We start from the raw sequence: 9557 nt of genomic DNA, 5'->3' as shown, positions 1-9557 counted from the left end.
ATAGGTTATGTGCAAATAGTACACCATTTTTAGTAAGGGACTTGAGCATCAGTGGATTTTGGTATCCATAGAGGGTCCTGGAACCTATCTCCCCAAGGATACCGAGGGATGGCTATATCTTACATTTTGTTAATCCATTAACCCATGGATGGATACTTTGGGTTATTATAAATAATGCTTCCATAAACACTGGCACATAAGTATTTGTCTCAGTCCCTGTTTTGAATTCTTTTGGGTATATACTTAGGAGTGGAATTGCCAGGTCATATGGTTATTTCATGTTGAGATTTTTGAGGAACCACCAAATTGTTTTTCATAAGCAGCTGCACCATTTTACGTTTCCATCAGCGATGTATGAAGGTTCCAATTTCTCTACATTTTTGTTAACACTTGTGATCTTCTGTTTTTTAAATTAGAGGCTTTTAGTAGGTGTGAAGTGGTATCTCACTGTGATTTACATTTGCATTTCCCTAGTGATTAATGATGCTGAGCATCTTTTCACATGATTGGCCATTTGTATATCATCTTCAGAGAAGTGTCTATTCAAGTTCTTTGCCAATTTTTGAATTGGCTGTTTGTCTTTTTGTTGTTGAATTGTAGTGGGTATTTGTCTATGTTAGATCTTATGCCCTTATCAGATGTAAGATTTACAAATATTTTCTCCCATTCTGTAAGGTGACTTTTTACTTTCTTGATAATGTCCTTTGCTGCACCGTTTTTAATTTTGATGAAGTCTGGTTTATTTATTTTTCCTTTTGTTTCTCATACTTTTAGTGTGATTGTTAAGAATTCATTGCCAAAGCAAAAGTCATGAAGATTCACCCCTATGTTTTCCACTTTGACTTTTATGCTTTTAGCTCTAGTATTTAGATTACTGATCCATTTTGAGTTAATTTTTGTATATGATGTGAAATAGGGGCCCAATTTCATTCTTTTGAATGTGGAAATTCAGTTGTACCAACGCTATTGTTGAAGGCTGTTCTTTTCCCTTTTGAGTAGATTTGGCATCCTTGTCAAAAGTTAAAGCAGCCTTAGATGTATGCGTTTATTTCTGGACTTTCAGTTCTATTCCATTGGTGTTTATGTCTACCCCTAAGCCACTATCAAACTGCTTTGGTTACTGTAGCTTTATAGTAAGTTTTGAAATCAAAAATTTGAGTCCTCTGACTTTGTTCTTTTCAAGATTATTTTGGCTATCTGGAGCCCTTTGCAATTCCATATGAATTTGTAGGATCAACTTTTCCATTTCTGCAAAAAAGCCTGTTGTAATTTTGAGAGGGATCTCATTGAATCTGTAGGTTGCTTTGAGTAGTATTGCCATCTTAACAGTATTGCCTTTCTACTCATGAACATAGGATGTCTTTCCTTTTCTTTCAGCAATGTTTAGTAGTTTTCAGTTTACAAGTCTTTGATCTCTTTGGTTAAATATATTCCTAAATATTTTATTCTTCAGATGTTACTGTAAATGGGATTGCTTCTTACTTTCCTTTTGGGATTATTCACTGCAGGTGTACAGAAGCACAGCTAATTTTTATGTGTTGATCTTGTACTCTGCAACTTTGCTAAATTCATTTATTAGATCTAGTAACTGTCTTGTACGTTCTTTGGAATTTTCTACATATAGAATCATGCCATTTGTGATTAGAGGTGTTACTTCTTTCTTTCTAATTTGTATGACTTTTATTTCTTTTTCTTGTCCAATTGCCCAGTACAGTGTTGAATAGCAATAGTAAAAGTGGGCATCCTTGTCTTCTTCCCGATCTTAGGGAGAAAACCTTCAGTCTTTCACCGCTGAATGTGATGTTAGCTGTGGGTATTCATAAATGCCCTTTATCATGATGAGGAAGTTTCCTTCTATTTTTAGTTTTCTGAATGATTTATCATGAAAGAGTATTATATTTTGTCATATGCCTTTTTGGGTTGATTGAGATGATCATGTGTTTTTTTCCCCCATTCATCAATGTGGTGTATTACATTGATTGATTTTTCTCATGTTTAACCACCGTGCATTTCTGAAATAAATCCCACTTGGTCCTGATACATAGTTATTTTGATATGCTGTTGGATTTGTTTGATAATATCACTGAGGGTTTTCACATATATATTCATGAACAATATTGATTTGTAGTTTTCTTCGCTTTTGATGTCTTTTATCTGGCTTTAGTGTTGAGGTTATGCTGGCCTTATAGAGTGAGTTAGGAAGTGTTCCATCCTTTTCTATTTTTTTCATGAGTTTGAGAAGAATTGTTAATTCTTTAAATGTTTGGTAGAACTCAGCAGTGAAGCCAACTGATCCTGAACTTTTCTTCGTTGGGAGGTTTTTGTTTACTGTCTTGATCTCTTTACTTGTTATAGGTCTGTTGAGATTTTCTATTCCTGAGTTTAGATAATTTGTGTTTCTAGGAATTTGTCCATTTTATCTAAGCTATATAATTTGTTGGAGTAAATTGTTCCTAGTATTCTCTTACAATCCTCTATATTTCTGTAAAATCATTTATAATATCCCCTTTCATTTCTGATTTTAGTTATTTGTGTCCTCTTTCCTTTTTTTAATTGTTAGTCTAGCTAAAGATCTGTCAATTTTGTTGACCTTTTCAAAGAACCAACTTTCAATGTCATTGATTCTATCTATTGTTTTCCTATTCTCTGTTATTCATACCACTCTGATTTTTATTACTCCCTTACTTCTGCTAGATTTGGTTTTACTTTGCTATTATTTTTCTGCTTTCTTAAGGTACAGAGTTAGTTTATTGATTTGAGATCTATTTTTTAAATGTAAATGTTTATAGTTATATATTTCCCTTTGAATACTGCCTTCACTGCATCCCATGAGTTTTGTTTGTTTTTGGTTTTGGTTTTTTACCACCAGCATCCCCTTTAATAAAACATGGAAGATTTTATGACAGGGTAAGTGGGAAGAGTAAAATATGACCATTTTAAAATGACAAAAAACCTTTTGTACATGTCTAGCACCTGGCAGAGGGGAGGGCAGGCGGTGCAGTAGCAGGCCAGAGCCAACCCTTTCTATAGATGATATCATAGTGTCCAGGTCAGTAGAGAAGTTAGACCTTAGGTTCTAAGCCCTTGAGGAAGATGTGTGTGTCAGTAGTGCCATAATCACTGCAGGACATGTACTCCACCTGGATGAAGACGCTGAGGACCTGAGTCAGTGTGATGACGTGGATGTGGTCACTCTCCTTGCACATGGCTTCCACTTCCTGATGGCAGAACTCCTTGACAGTTTTCCCACTTTCCATGAAGTGCTTGAAGAACTTGCTCTTAAGCTGCAGTTAGCTGAGGTGAGCAGCCCCAGATAGACCACCAGGTAATCAGAGGTACTCTGGTTTTTGAAGGAGGCCAACAGGTCTGCTACTGAGGTCCACTTCTCTACCTGCTCAGTCAAGTTCATGGATATGTTGTGGAAAGCCTCAACAGTGGACCTAGCCCTGGGACACCAGGTCCTCTTTGCTCTTAGCAGGCATATCCTTGAACCACTGCAATTCCTTCCTGTCATCCAGCAGTGCCTCCAAGTGGGAGAATCTGAAAGCTCAATGAAGCAGCTCCCATCAGGCCTGATCTTGCCAATATATGACTACTTTTCATGGAGGTCCTTGATCTCATGTTGCTAGACACTGTCATCCTCAGCATACTCTTTGCACAGAACTGAGAGCTCCAGATGCTCAGAGACCAGAGGGTTCTGCAGAGCATTCTCTTGCTGAATTCAGTCCTGCTGAGCCATGATGGCTTCGGCACAGACAAGACAGTTAACACATTTGGAGTTGCTGCCCAGATGTTTCTTCTTCTGCTCCGTAAGTTTTTTTTTTTTTAATTAATTCATCTCTAATTATTTTCTAATTGCCTTTGTGATTTCTTATTTGACCCAATGGTTACTTAAGAGTGTGCTTTCCATATATTGGCGAATTTTCCAGTTTTCCTACAAAACTATAACTTCATTGTGATCAGACAATATATTTTGTATGATTTAAATGTTTTAAAATTTATTGAGGATTGTTTTGTGGCCCACTAATGTGTCTCAGTGTATGTCTCTTTGAGTTTATCCTACGTGGGATTTGTCGAGCTTCATGGCTTCATAGATTCATGTTTTTCATCAAATTAGGGAACTTTTCAGCCAGTATTTCTTCAAATATTTTTTTCTGCCCCTTTCTCTCTCTCATCTCCTGCAATCTGGAATTCAGATTCACCCCCTTTCCCTAGGGTTTGATGATTTTTTTGTTTGCTGAATGCTGTAGTAGTTCATTTGTTTGATGACTTCCCCAAACAGTTTTTGCAAAGGCTGTATTCCTTGTTGTGTGTGGCCACTGTGGTCTTTATACCTTAGCTTATGTTCAGCTAGAAGTTTGACATGGATTTCCTTGAATGCCAGTGCTGAACAAACAACACCTCTCTGAGTATTTTCAGGTTGACTCTGTGCCAGGGCACTCCTTCAGCACTCAGTCAGGCTTGCACAGAGTGTAGGGGTCCATCTGAGGTAAAAGCTTAGTGTATTCTCAGGTCTTCTCTGAGCATTCATCATACTCTGGACATGCACTTGATTTTCTGTATTTCCCTGCATATATGCCTGCTTTTACGTGTTCTAGTGTTCTAATTTACTAAAGAAACTCTCCTCAGCTTTTGTTCTCAGGCCTTAGGTGGTCTTTTGTATGTTTTGACGATAATCCTTTGCCCCAGGCAACTTGTTAGGTGAAACAGAGGTGAGCACCTTGTACTAGTCCTTCAGGTCACAATTGGTGGATAATTTCTACTCTGCTTCCTGCTGAACCAGGGACCAGGGTCCTATGGTGGGAATCTGAACTGCTGCTGCTTTGATATCACCACCATTCTGGGGAGGGGATGGGGCGTGAGTGAGTAAAAATGCCATAAAGCTTTCCTACTGTCTCAAAGTTGCCTCTTTTTTTTTTATGCGACATCCACTTAGTTGCTATAAACCTTTGACTGTTTTCCAGAGCTCTGATAAAGTTGATTCTAACAATTTCTTCTTGTTTTTCAATGTTTTTTTGTGGAGAAATGAGAGCTCTGCCATTTTGCCAATGCCATTCCCACTCTAAAATTAACCACTTCATTCTTTTGGAAAGGTTTAAGAGACTCCTACAGTTTCAGAACTGGAAGAAGCTTTTGTGATCAGGTAGTCTGGTGGTTTGTAACCCTTCTCCCCAGAGCACCAGGGGTTCCATGGCATTCCCTCAGGGACACTCAGAATGTTTGAGGCTCTTTACTGTCACTCTCCTCCATTTTCACCTGTCATTCAGTTTGTCACTATTATTTTTATTTTTTTTTTAATGGTAAGTTTTCATTTGAATGAAGAATTTTTAGCTTAAAAATTTTTAGAAATCATTGATTCATATCAAGTGCTTAGTTCAGAGCTAGGCAAAGAAGGTTCAGGTTCCTTATTCAAAGTCATCAAGTTTCCTGGCTACTCAGCCAGGTAGCTGGACTAAGACATGTAGGCTTTCTTGGCAGGATAATAACTTGGTGGCTTTGTTCCACAGTTAACTAGGGTAAAAGCACTGTGCTATGTAGGGGAAGGCAGGAGAAGGAGATTATTGTGGCAATTCTCAATCCTTTTCTATCATCCTGAACAATCCAGTTTTTGCTCCAAATGTGCATCCTCTCTCAGCACAGGTAGGTCTACAGTTGACCAGATTTGAATCTTCTTGGAGGGTAGCTTGTCAACTATCTATTGTTACTGTAGAATGCCTGCCTCACTTCTTTCACCATCATCCCAGGGGTTAGCAAAGTATTTTTTCTTACCACATATATTTCTCTCCCCTAGAGGAGATATAGAAAATAAAATTTTCTCCATCTTGTTACATTTTCTGTTCCACTTATCTATGGCCACTAGCTCTGAATACGCAAGAATATTACATGGTGGTAGTGAAACTCTTTTCTGTTTTTCACTGTTTTTGAGCAATAGAAGGGAGCTTAAGTGATTACTGAACAAGACACTGGTACCCAGGAAGAACATGGGACACCACACATGATGTCAAGGTAGACCTAAAGAGAGACTCTCTAAGGTTGGAGAATTTTCTGCTGAGAGAAAACAGCAATCTTTGTTGGATGAATTTCACCTCAGTTCTTAGCAAGTGAGTTGACCTGCTTTACTTAACCTCTCACAGTCTCTCAGAGCCCTAAGTTTCCATCTTTTGTACTACAGGTAATTAAATAATTTCTGATTCTGCATATGTTCTGAATGATGAATTTTATTTTCTTTGGTACAATTATATATATTTATATATGTAAATATGTAATATTTATGCATATATATACACACATATTTTTATTAGTTGATTGTATAAAAGTATGAAAACATGGTAATATCACTCAGAAGTTTGTAGGAGCAGCAGTTTTCAATCCATGTAATATTATATCTGAATAGAAACAATCGCCTTGGAGGTTTCCTTGCTGGCTGGTATATTGACATGATTGTGATACCTCCAGCTGGCTTTTTCACACTGACAATTACACGCATGCCCCATGATACTTGATGCTCACAGAGCATAAAGAGGAAGGAAAACAGTGATCTTAGGTCCATGAGGGAAGGCTATAACCACGGACAAAGTAAGCAGATGGAAACCCAACTAATTGAAAGGGAGGGTAGTTAAAATTTAGCAGTGTTGAATTGGGAATAGCATCAGTGTCAAAGGGAACTTGAATTTAGCTGGGTGATTGAAAAATCACATGGCAAATTATTTCTTCCTCTGAACTTATGGTACCAAAATAAGGCAAAGATTTTTCGCCCTGTGTCTTAGAAGGGGGTGTTTGGAACAAGTGGATAAAAGCTGTTATTTTCTAACATCAGAAGTAGATTTAATCTTTTTGCATGTTTTAACTGTGACATTGTAGGTATGTAGCTTTACGGTAACATGGACATTGGTGACTTCTGTTTGAAGGTTCTAAGTATTTGACCTCTTTACCACCATGTAACTCCCTCCCCCACCCACAGTAATAATACTTCTGATTTTTAAGGTGAGGAATAATGGGCGTGTATTACATTAATAATAAAAAATGAACAGTGACATATTAAGACAAAAAATACTAAAAATCCTCCTTTGCATGCTTCGCAGAGATAATCTGGAGTATAGTGGAAAGATCTTGAACTGGGAATTCAGAAAACTTGGATTCAAGTGTGCACTCTGCCACTTACCATGTGATTTTTGTCAAGTTACTTTTCTTCTCTTAGCCTTTTTTCTCCCAACCCTAACACCCCCAATTTGCACTATAGAGACAGGATCTACTCTCTGGTTTATTTTGAAATAATATGTAGGGACTATTTGGAAAAAAATGATACGCAAATGATATGGATGGTGATGGTCTCAACTAGAAATTAATGTTTTCAAAATTTATTATTCTGATATAGTATTTTATATATTTTTAAAGGTGAAACAAGACCAATAACAAACCATGTTTTTACAAAAAAGCAAACATTTAATTACTGTTATCACCTGAATTGGCAGTGAGGAATATTGGAAAAAGAGCTAAGTAGAAGCCAGAATCAACTATCTGCTGTCAACTAACAGAGCTTGTGTATGTCGCTTCAGACCCCTGAGTCTTTACTTTTTTATTATTCAAATGCAAATGGTCTATTTCCTAAGTTCCTTTAAAATGTTGGGACTTCGTTTTATCCTCCTTTATCCTATTGCCATTACCCCCATCCCTCTTTCGCACACATACCTCTCTACCACTTCTTTCTCCTGGCTAACTTTAACAAAGTCTTCATAACTCAGCTCAGATGTCATCTCTTTCAAGAATTCTTTAATTTCTCTTCGCAACAAGAGGCTGGCTTAACTAAGTCTCCTCAGTGTTATCTTAACACCTATACCTACCTATATCATTGGACTCTACTGTTTGTTTATAAGTGTTTATATATCTTTTACCCCAACTACAATCTAAGACTCTTGAAGATAGGGTCATGTGTTGCTCATTTGGGGACTGGCATTTAGTAGATTTTTAATGAATGTTTCTTTAATGAGTGAATAAATGAATGAACGTATAATGTATGAGAAGCTCTTTGAAAAGAATAAAAGACAATGTGGAAATGGTATTTTTCAAATATAACTACAGAAGGAAGGAGCATTTGTCTAGTGAAACAGTACTGTATTTGGAAATCAGTTATTGGGCCATCTCTACTAATTTGGTGAGTAACTCCAGGAAAATCACTTAAGCTCTCAGCATTCAACTTCCCAACCAAAATAGGGCAGTCTGCATTTCCCATTGCCTGACATTAGGAATGTCACAGTGGCCAAAATTAGAGCAATTACATGATATCTGCTGATTTTTTTTAAAATGAAGGTATGCTGTGTATTCTTGGGGGATACATTAACACCTGTTCATAATCAAATTGCTTTATACTCAAGATATTCCTGAAGTTTTCTCTAAACGATTTAAAATTAAATAACATTTTAAATGGACTGAAGGAGATTTGTATTTAAAGCATATTTTTGGTCTATACCAGTTTTATACAGTACAAAATCCTCTTGAAGGGGAACAATTATTAATTTAGATTTGTAATTTGTGTCTGTTTTGTAATTTAGAATTTTCTTGTGATACCAGCCTCTTAAAGCAGCACCCTCCTATATTCCTCTGACTGTGTCTCCTCTTCTGTTTAATGAGCCATAATTGACTGGCAGTGGAGAAGAAATATCCACCACTGAACTGCCTTTATTGTCTTTGGGAAGCTGAACTTATGTTCACGAACACAGCCTCTGTCCTGCAAACAATAATTTTCAGAATTGTGAACAGATATTTGTGTCTTTGAGAAATATGTAAAGAAGCATTAAGGTGATGGTTCCAGGAACTTTGGGAAATATTAAACTAAGACATAAGGTACATCACTCAATAATTCCCCAGAGAATTGGAGACTTTCTTTCTTTTTCTTTTTAACTGACCCCAGATGAGTAATTAATCCAGAGTTAGTTTCTCATGTAATTATGATGTCACTTACCCCTACTTTATCAGGACACTTCTTGTCCTCACCTGGGCAAGAATGTAATTTAGGCTTTGCTTACACTCCGATTAAGAATACAAACTAAATAGTGTTTAGATTTTCCTTGTTATGAAATTAATGTGGAGCTCGGTTCCTTCTTAGGTGTCCCACTGTGCTTCTGTATGAAATTCTGTCTCACGGGAGTGTGACACCTATGTCTTAATTGCTTCTTTTCTTGTGAGTCAACTTGATTGAAGTATACTGTATGTACAGTAAACTGTACCCATGTAATATCCTTGTAGTCACCACCACAATCAAGGTGCAGGGCATTTTGACCACCTCCAAAAGATCCCTCCTGCATCTTTGCAGTCATTTCCCATTCCATTCCAGCCCTAGGCAACCATGGATCTGCTTTCCATCACCGTAGATTAGTTTGCATGACTTTTTTACTTGAGCCCACCTTCTTGAGGTTGAGTTCTTTCATGAGGAGATAAACTATATGGTTGGGAGGAAGGAAAAGGCAGAGCTGAGGCATCTAGTCAAGTAAATCGCTTCAGATCTGATAAGCACTAAATTTTGTGGAAGCAAGGTTTATCTGAAGTCATAGGCTGGTAGT

General features: G+C 37.1%; 1 pseudogene; it reads right to left on the bottom strand.

Annotated features, from left to right (window-relative positions):
- Positions 1 to 2966: 2966 nt before the first annotated feature.
- LOC102980933 (ubiquitin thioesterase OTUB1-like) lies at positions 2967 to 7754 on the bottom strand (annotated as a pseudogene).
- Positions 7755 to 9557: the final 1803 nt, after the last annotated feature.

The sequence above is a fragment of the Physeter macrocephalus genome, chromosome 12 (genome assembly GCF_002837175.3).
Source record: "Physeter macrocephalus isolate SW-GA chromosome 12, ASM283717v5, whole genome shotgun sequence".
Lineage (NCBI taxonomy): Eukaryota > Metazoa > Chordata > Mammalia > Artiodactyla > Physeteridae > Physeter > Physeter macrocephalus.
The sequence above is the reverse complement of the archived record's forward strand: the minus strand, read 5'-3'. Positions and strand labels throughout refer to the sequence as shown.